Source organism: Acipenser ruthenus, chromosome 8, assembly GCF_902713425.1.
Source record: "Acipenser ruthenus chromosome 8, fAciRut3.2 maternal haplotype, whole genome shotgun sequence".
NCBI classification, from domain to species: Eukaryota; Metazoa; Chordata; class Actinopteri; order Acipenseriformes; family Acipenseridae; genus Acipenser; species Acipenser ruthenus.
In genome coordinates, this window is record NC_081196.1 from 393088 (window position 1) to 401824 (window position 8737).

Sequence of the window (8737 nt, forward strand, 5' to 3'; positions counted from 1 at the left end):
GTATCATTATGTGTAAACTGAAAGAAAACGTAAACTACTAGTTGAAAGATTACATAATAAATGTCTGCTTAATATGAAAAGAAATATCTATTTCATATAATGATAAAAAAAAATTAAACAAAGCCAAAATAAGTCGGAAAATATTAAACATAAAATGATGTCATAACATAGGCTGGCTTCGCTCCGGATTAGGTAATTTCCTAATTACATTTAAACCAAAACAGGGTGACGTAACCCTTTCACTGAAACCTAACTTCAATTAAATTGCCTTTGTTACTCCTTGTGAATGGAAATGCGATACAGGCCTCAAACAATGCACAAGTCCATCCTGTAATGGATTAAGTGCTAAAAGTAGAGCTAACCTGGGTTTCCCAGCCCCTTTCTCCCCTCTGATTAGCAGTTGCGATGCTGTCACCGCTCCCACACTTCCTGCGGTTCTTCACTTGTCCCAGGTTTCCCAGCCCCTTTCTCCCCTCTGATTAGCAGTTGCGATGCTGTCACCGCTCCCACACTTCCTGCGGTTCTTCACTTGTCCCAGGTTTCCCAGCCCCTTTCTCCCCTCTGATTAGCAGTCGCGATGCTGTCACCGCTCCCACACTTCCTGCGGTTCTTCACTTGTCCCAGGTTTCCCAGCCCCTTTCTCCCCTCTGATTAGCAGTCGCGATGCTGTCACCGCTCCCACACTTCCTGCGGTTCTTCACTTGTCCCAGGTTTCCCAGCCCCTTTCTCCCCTCTGATTAGCAGTCGCGATGCTGTCACCGCTCCCACACTTCCTGCGGTTCTTCACTTGTCCCAGGTTTCCCAGCCCCTTTCTCCCCTCTGATTAGCAGTCGCGATGCTGTCACCGCTCCCACACTTCCTGCGGTTCTTCACTTGTCCCAGGTTTCCCAGCCCCTTTCTCCCCTCTGATTAGCAGTCGCGATGCTGTCACCGCTCCCACACTTCCTGCGGTCCTTCACTTGTCCCAGGTTTCCCAGCCCCTTTCTCCCCTCTGATTAGCAGTCACGATGCTGTCACCGCTCCCACACTTCCTGCGGTTCTTCACTTGTCCCAGGTTTCCCAGCCCCTTTCTCCCCTCTGATTAGCAGTCACGATGCTGTCACCGCTCCCACACTTCCTGCGGTTCTTCACTTGTCCCAGGTTTCCCAGCCCCTTTCTCCCCTCTGATTAGCAGTCGCGATGCTGTCACCGCTCCCACACTTCCTGCGGTTCTTCACTTGTCCCAGGTTTCCCAGCCCCTTTCTCCCCTCTGATTAGCAGTCATGGCGCTTGTGTTTCATTCTTCTCTTTGGAATCTGCAGATTATCTCAAAAGCAACGCTGCAGAAGTGACTTCCTGGATATGAGCTGCCACTGTTCCTTCCCACAGTAGAGCGTGGCTGGATTACATCTTCCGATTCCCAAATATAGGGATAAATAAATATATATGCTCAGTTTAATTATATGGCACTGGTTGGACTGCTGGCACCTGATCCTTTCAGTAGTGCTTCTGCATCATTGAGATCTGTTTTCTGTGGGATTTTAGGGAACTCGTTCAAAGGGCCCTTATACTCTGATTGTGGCGCTCTGTCTGTCGCAGTGTCTGCATGCAGCAGGTGAACACAATAACTGTCTTAACGGCTCTGCACTCTGGATGCGAATGAAGCGAGCGAGCGAATCAAAAATAATTCAAACGATTGATTTAAATGGAGCAATGCACACCACAGCCATAGCGAGCGGCATGGACGAAGCGAGCCAATTTAGAAATACATGTGATGGACCAATCAGAAAAAGGGTCAAAGGTCATGTTTATCAGCCTGTCACTGTTTCATCAGGCAGAGATTACCACAGCAATAAAAAAAAGAAAAAATGGACATCAATGAGAATTTAATTATTAAAGTCAAAAAACATAATGTTCTTTATGATGCTAGTGTCAGTGGTTATGAGACAATAAAAAGGATGCCATATGAAAATTGATGGTATGTCTATCTCTCTTTATTTCACCTTCATTTTAGTCAAAGTGACGGGGAGTGCCACACACTGGTTTCGTATTTCTGTAAAATTACGCTTCTTTATTTTCATAATATTGGCCAATAATAATAATCACATTCAACAATAACTGAGAAGATTTTATTAATTGCAAATCAATACAAGTATATTATATTAAACTAATTTCCTCAGTATTTCAAAATAAATGTGTAGATGTATTCTTTTTGAATAATTCACATCTTAAACCAGATCACATGTAAACAGTCCCTGTTAAATTTCCTTTTTTTAGTGTGTGGTGTACCCATACTCTTTCTTTGTTTTATTTATTTTATTTCGTCTCCACAAAAGGAGGCGGTATTTTCTTTTCATGACTAGCTACAGTCGTCTTTTTTTATGTGCTCGTGCTGTGTTTGTGTAGTTTGCTTCGCTCCCGGGGTGCATACTCGATTTCTCCTCGAATTCGCTTGTGTCGTTCGCGTCCGGTGTGCGTACTCGATTCTCCTCGAATTCGCTCGTGTCGTTCGCTCCCGGTGTGCATACTCGATTCTCCTCGAATTCACTCGTGTCGTTCGCTCCCGGTGTGCATACTCGATTCTCCTCGAATTCACTCGTGTCGTTCGCTCCCGGGGTGCATACTCGATTCCCCTCGAATTCGCTCGTGTCGTTCGCGTCCGGTGTGCATACTCGATTCTCCTCGAATTCGCTCGCGTCGTTCGTGTCCGGTGTGCATACTCGATTCTCCTCGAATTCGCTCGTGTCGTTCGTGTCCGGTGTGCGTACTCATTTCTCCTCGAATTCGCTCGCGTCGTTCGCTCCCGGTGTGCGTACTCGATTCTCCTCGAATTCGCTCGCGTCGTTCGCTCCCGGGGTGCATACTCGATTCTCCTCGAATTCGCTCGCGTCGTTCGCGTCCGGTGTGCATACTCGATTCTCCTCGAATTCGCTCGTGTCGTTCGCTTCCGGTGTGCATACTCGATTCTCCTCGAATTCGCTTGCGTCGTTCGCGTCCGGTGTGCGTACTCGATTCTCCTCGAATTCGCTCGCGTCGTTCGTGTCCGGTGTGCGTACTCGATTCTCCTCGAATTCGCTCGCGTCGTTCGCTCCCGGGGTGCATACTCGATTTCTCCTCGAATTCGCTCGTGTCGTTCGCGTCCGGTGTGCGTACTCGATTCTCCTCGAATTCGCTCGCGTCGTTCGTGTCCGGTGTGCATACTCGATTCTCCTCGAATTCGCTCGTGTCGTTCGCGTCCGGTGTGCGTACTCGATTCTCCTCGAATTCACTCGTGTCGTTCGCTCCCGGTGTGCGTACTCGATTCTCCTCGAATTCGCTCGTGTCGTTCGCGTCCGGTGTGCGTACTCGATTCTCCTCGAATTCGCTCGTGTCGTTCGTGTCCGGTGTGCGTACTCGATTCTCCTCGAATTCGCTCGTGTCGTTCGTGTCCGGTGTGCGTACTCGATTCTCCTCGAATTCGCTTGCGTCGTTCGTGTCCGGTGTGCGTACTCGATTCTCCTCGAATTCGCTCGTGTCGTTCGTGTCCGGTGTGCGTACTCGATTCTCCTCGAATTCGCTCGTGTCGTTCGTGTCCGGTGTGCGTACTCGATTCTCCTCGAATTCGCTCGCGTCGTTCGCGTCCGGTGTGCGTACTCGATTCTCCTCGAATTCGCTCGTGTCGTTCGTGTCCGGTGTGCATACTCGATTCTCCTCGAATTCGCTCGCGTCGATCGCGTCCGGTGTGCGTACTCGATTCTCCTCGAATTCGCTCGTGTCGTTCGTGTCCGGTGTGCATACTCGATTCTCCTCGAATTCGCTCGTGTCGTTCGCTCCCGGTGTGCGTACTCGATTCTCCTCGAATTCGCTTGCGCTGTTCGTGTCCGGTGTGCGTACTCGATTCTCCTCGAATTCACTCGTGTCGTTCGTGTCCGGTGTGCATACTCGATTCTCCTCGAATTCACTCGTGTCGTTCGCTCCCGGTGTGCGTACTCGATTCTCCTCGAATTCGCTCGCGTCGTTCGCTCCCGGTGTGCATACTCGATTCTCCTCGAATTCGCTCGTGTCGTTCGCGTCCGGTGTGCATACTCGATTCTCCTCGAATTCGCTCGCGTCGTTCGTGTCCGGTGTGCGTACTCGATTCTCCTCGAATTCACTCGCGTCGTTCGCGTCCGGTGTGCGTACTCGATTCTCCTCGAATTCGCTCGAGTCGTTCGTGTCCGGTGTGCGTACTCGATTCTCCTCGAATTCGCTCGAGTCGTTCTTGTCCGGTGTGCATACTCGATTCTCCTCGAATTCGCTCGTGTCGTTCGCGTCCGGTGTGCATACTCGATTTCTCCTCGAATTCGCTTGCGTCGTTCGTGTCCGGTGTGCGTACTCGATTCTCCTCGAATTCGCTCGCGTCGTTCTTGTCCGGTGTGCGTACTCGATTCTCCTCGAATTCGCTCGTGTCGTTCGCGTCCGGTGTGCATACTCGATTTCTCCTCGAATTCGCTTGCGTCGTTCGTGTCCGGTGTGCGTACTCGATTCTCCTCGAATTCGCTCGCGTCGTTCGCGTCCGGTGTGCATACTCGATTCTCCTCGAATTCGCTCGTGTCGTTCGCTCCCGGTGTGCATACTCGATTTCTCCTCGAATTCGCTTGCGTCGTTCGTGTCCGGTGTGCGTACTCGATTCTCCTCGAATTCGCTCGTGTCGTTCGTGTCCGGTGTGCATACTCGATTCTCCTCGAATTCGCTCGAGTCGTTCGTGTCCGGTGTGCGTACTCGATTCTCCTCGAATTCGCTCGCGTCGTTCGCGTCCGGTGTGCGTACTCGATTCTCCTCGAATTCGCTCGTGTCGTTCGTGTCCGGTGTGCATACTCGATTCTCCTCGAATTCGCTCGAGTCGTTCGTGTCCGGTGTGCGTACTCGATTCTCCTCGAATTCGCTCGCGTCGTTCGCGTCCGGTGTGCATACTCTATTCCCCTCGAATTCGCTCGCGTCGTTCGTGTCCGGTGTGCATACTCGATTCTCCTCGAATTCGCTCGTGTCGTTCGCTCCCGGTGTGCGTACTCGATTCTCCTCGAATTCGCTCGCGTCGTTCGTGTCCGGTGTGCGTACTCGATTCTCCTCGAATTCGCTCGTGTCGTTCGCTCCCGGTGTGCGTACTCGATTCTCCTCGAATTCGCTCGTGTCGTTCGCGTCCGGTGTGCGTACTCGATTCTCCTCGAATTCGCTCGTGTCGTTCGTGTCCGGTGTGCGTACTCGATTCTCCTCGAATTCGCTCGCGTCGTTCGTGTCCGGTGTGCGTACTCGATTCTCCTCGAATTCGCTCGTGTCGTTCGCTTCCGGTGTGCGTACTCGATTCTCCTCGAATTCGCTCGCGTCGTTCGTGTCCGGTGTGCGTACTCGATTCTCCTCGAATTCGCTCGTGTCGTTCGTGTCCGGTGTGCGTACTCGATTCTCCTCGAATTCGCTCGTGTCGTTCGTGTCCGGTGTGCGTACTCATTTCTCCTCGAATTCGCTCGCGTCGTTCGCTCCCGGTGTGCGTACTCGATTCTCCTCGAATTCGCTCGCGTCGTTCGCTCCCGGTGTGCGTACTCGATTCTCCTCGAATTCGTTCGCGTCGTTCGCTCCCGGTGTGCGTACTCGATTCTCCTCGAATTCGCTCGCGTCGTTCGCTCCCGGTGTGCGTACTCGATTCTCCTCGAATTCGCTCGTGTCGTTCGCGTCCGGTGTGCGTACTCGATTCTCCTCGAATTCGCTCGCGTCGTTCGCGTCCGGTGTGCGTACTCGATTCTCCTCGAATTCGCTCGCGTCGTTCGCGTCCGGTGTGCATACTCTATTCCCCTCGAATTCGCTCGCGCTGTTCGCGTCCGGTGTGCATACTCGATTCTCCTCGAATTCGCTCGCGTTGTTCGCGTCCGGTGTGCATAGTCCTTTAATGTTGCTTCTTCACTTAATGCGTTTATAGATTTTCTACTAATACTGTGGTATTATTATGTGATTATGAGAACCCTCTGTGTGTGTTTGCATGTTATTGTTTCTGTGGTGTAATATGCATTCTTTCAAGTGCATGTGGGCAGTGTCTTGTTCTTCAGATCCTCGAGAGGTCTCTGATCTCTGTATTGATTGCAGGTTCCCAGCTGGTGTGAGCTGCATTGATAATGACAATGGCCATGTTGATTGTGTTAGTATTCAGATCTGTTCCCAGCTGATGTGAGCTGCATTGGTAATGGCAGTGGTGTTCATGATCATTGCAGCGCATCACAAGTGCTATCACATGTTTATGGGATTTAATTTCCTTTTAGGTGTGTTGTATATTGTTACATTATGATTGACAGCCAAGAAAGAAAAGAAAAAAAGCTTTGAACTGTCAATGTGTTACATGTACTGTTGGAATACAATACCCTGTCTGAACACTTTTGTGTTTTAATATCCATTTTCTTAACTCATATTTTTTCGATTGAATATCTTTTGGTTACTCTCTTATGCAAACACATCAAGATTAACCCTTTCACTCATGGCGACCTCATATGGGGATTAATAAAACAAAAGCTCGGCATTGTGAATGCAGCGTGCCCTTGTCTGGACGGTGCTCTGCATTGTGAATGCAGCGTGCCCTTGTCTGGACGGTGCTTGGCATTGTGAATGCAGCGTGCCCTTGTCTGGACGGTGCTCTGCATTGTGAATGCAGCGTGCCCTTGTCTGGATGGTGCTTGGCATTGTGAATGCAGCGTGCCCTTGTCTGGACGGTGCTCGGCATTGTGAATGCAGCGTGCCCTTGTCTGGACGGCGCTCGGCATTGTGAATGCAGCGTGCCCTTGTCTGGACGGAGCTCGGCATTGTGAATGCAGCGTGCCCTTGTCTGGACGGTGCTTGGTATTGTGAATGCAGCGTGCCCTGAGCTGGGGGCAGGGACCCGAGGGAGGCTCTGTAGGGATGTTTAAGGGAAGGGTGCAGTGAAGTGGTGGATGCTGGGACATTTTCTTTTTGTCACATTCATATAGTGAGTATCAAAATATGACAGCTTGTCAGGGCGGAATCCCACAGCATACAAACCCTGTATCTCAAAGTGTTTCTATCACACAGCAGTGTTGTACTGCCACTTGTCATACACATAACACTGGCAGGTGCCAATACCGTTTGAGTTGTAAACTGTTGTATTTTCTAGGAGTGGTGTGTGTTGAATTGTGCTCTTCCTAGGTCTCTTATTATTAAAGCTGAGCACAAAATTATCAATGGCACAAAAGAACTTGGACCAATGGTTACAAATACCATAAAAAGTAAGAGTAATGTAAAACAATCTCTCTGTCTCTGTCTCTCTTTCTCTCTCTCTCTCAATTTCAATTTCAATTTCAATTGCTTTATTGGCATGACTGATTTTTTACAAGTATTGCCAAAGCAATGATGGGTAAATTCCATCTTTACAATGAACATTTAAAACATATGTAAATAAAACAAAAACAGCACAGTACTTCAAACACAACAACAATAATAATGAGAATATATATATATATATATATATATATATACACACACACACACACACACACACACAGTGTGATTAGAAAGTAAGTTTCCCACATCAATGATCATCCTGTATGTGTGTGTGTGTGTGTGTGTGTGTATATAGATATAGATAGATAATTTGAAATGTGAAACCCGAATGCCTCTCTTGTTGGAGTATTTGTTTTGGTGTTGGTTTTTAACTGTGCTTTGCGGTTGCACTGTGGAATGGTTTCATTTCCTCTCTTTTGTCTCACGACATGACACTGCGTCCTGCCCTGCTCAGCTGCTCCTGGTTTGACATGTGGTCTGCATGTGGTCTGTGCGGCCATCTCATTGCAGAGGCGTGTGATCACTGCTCGTCCTCGCGCTCCAGGGAACGAGGGTCGCTCACAAGAACACTCTCGTCTTCCTGCTCGTTCATGTGTCAGCTCTGAGTGGAGAAAGCCCACAGAGGGTGTTCCCCAATCGTCTCTGATCAGAAAGAAAGCGGAACCAGCCGAGTATCTCCGAGTTAAAAACGATTTGAACAGAGAAGCGCAGAGACAGACTTGGAGAGAGCATCGTGGCAGAGAGCAGACGGCAGAGAAAGACACGGCAGCCTGAAGAACTTGCAGAGATGATGGAGGAAGAAGTCAGTGGCTATGAAAGCAGTTTAGATGAAGATTTCAAAGAATCCAATGATGAAGAAATTCATTTTTCTCAAAGTGACGAGTCAGTGGAGGAAAATGAAGAAAGCGATCACGACAAGCGAAGGGGGAGGGGGGGGGGTGGAGACGCGCACCTGTACACGCAGATAGTTTTGTGATAGATAGGTGTCTGATAGACGTGGAGGGGGTGGGGGGTGGGTGGAGATGTGCACCTGTACACACAGATAGCTTTGTGATAGATAAGTGTCTGATAGACGTGGAGGGGGTGGGGGGTGGGTGGAGATGTGCACCTGTACACACAGATAGCTTTGTGATAGATAGGTGTCTGATAGACGTGGGGGGGGGGGGTGGAGATGTGCACCTGTACACACAGATAGCTTTGTGATAGATAGGTGTCTGCTTTGAAAAGTATCACATACTGGATACTTACAGATAAATCTGTGAATAGCATGTATGTAGTTATATTTGTTCTATAATTATTGTTGCTTCAAAAGTGTGCACTTTCTTTTGTATTTTGCAGTTCTCATATAAATACTATAAAATACATACAAAATGTTTTTGGTTATTTCGTTCACTTGTTTTCTTTGTTAGGGATGTCATTGATTTACAGGAAGTTTGAACCCGAGTGATTGCTCTAAAGTCAC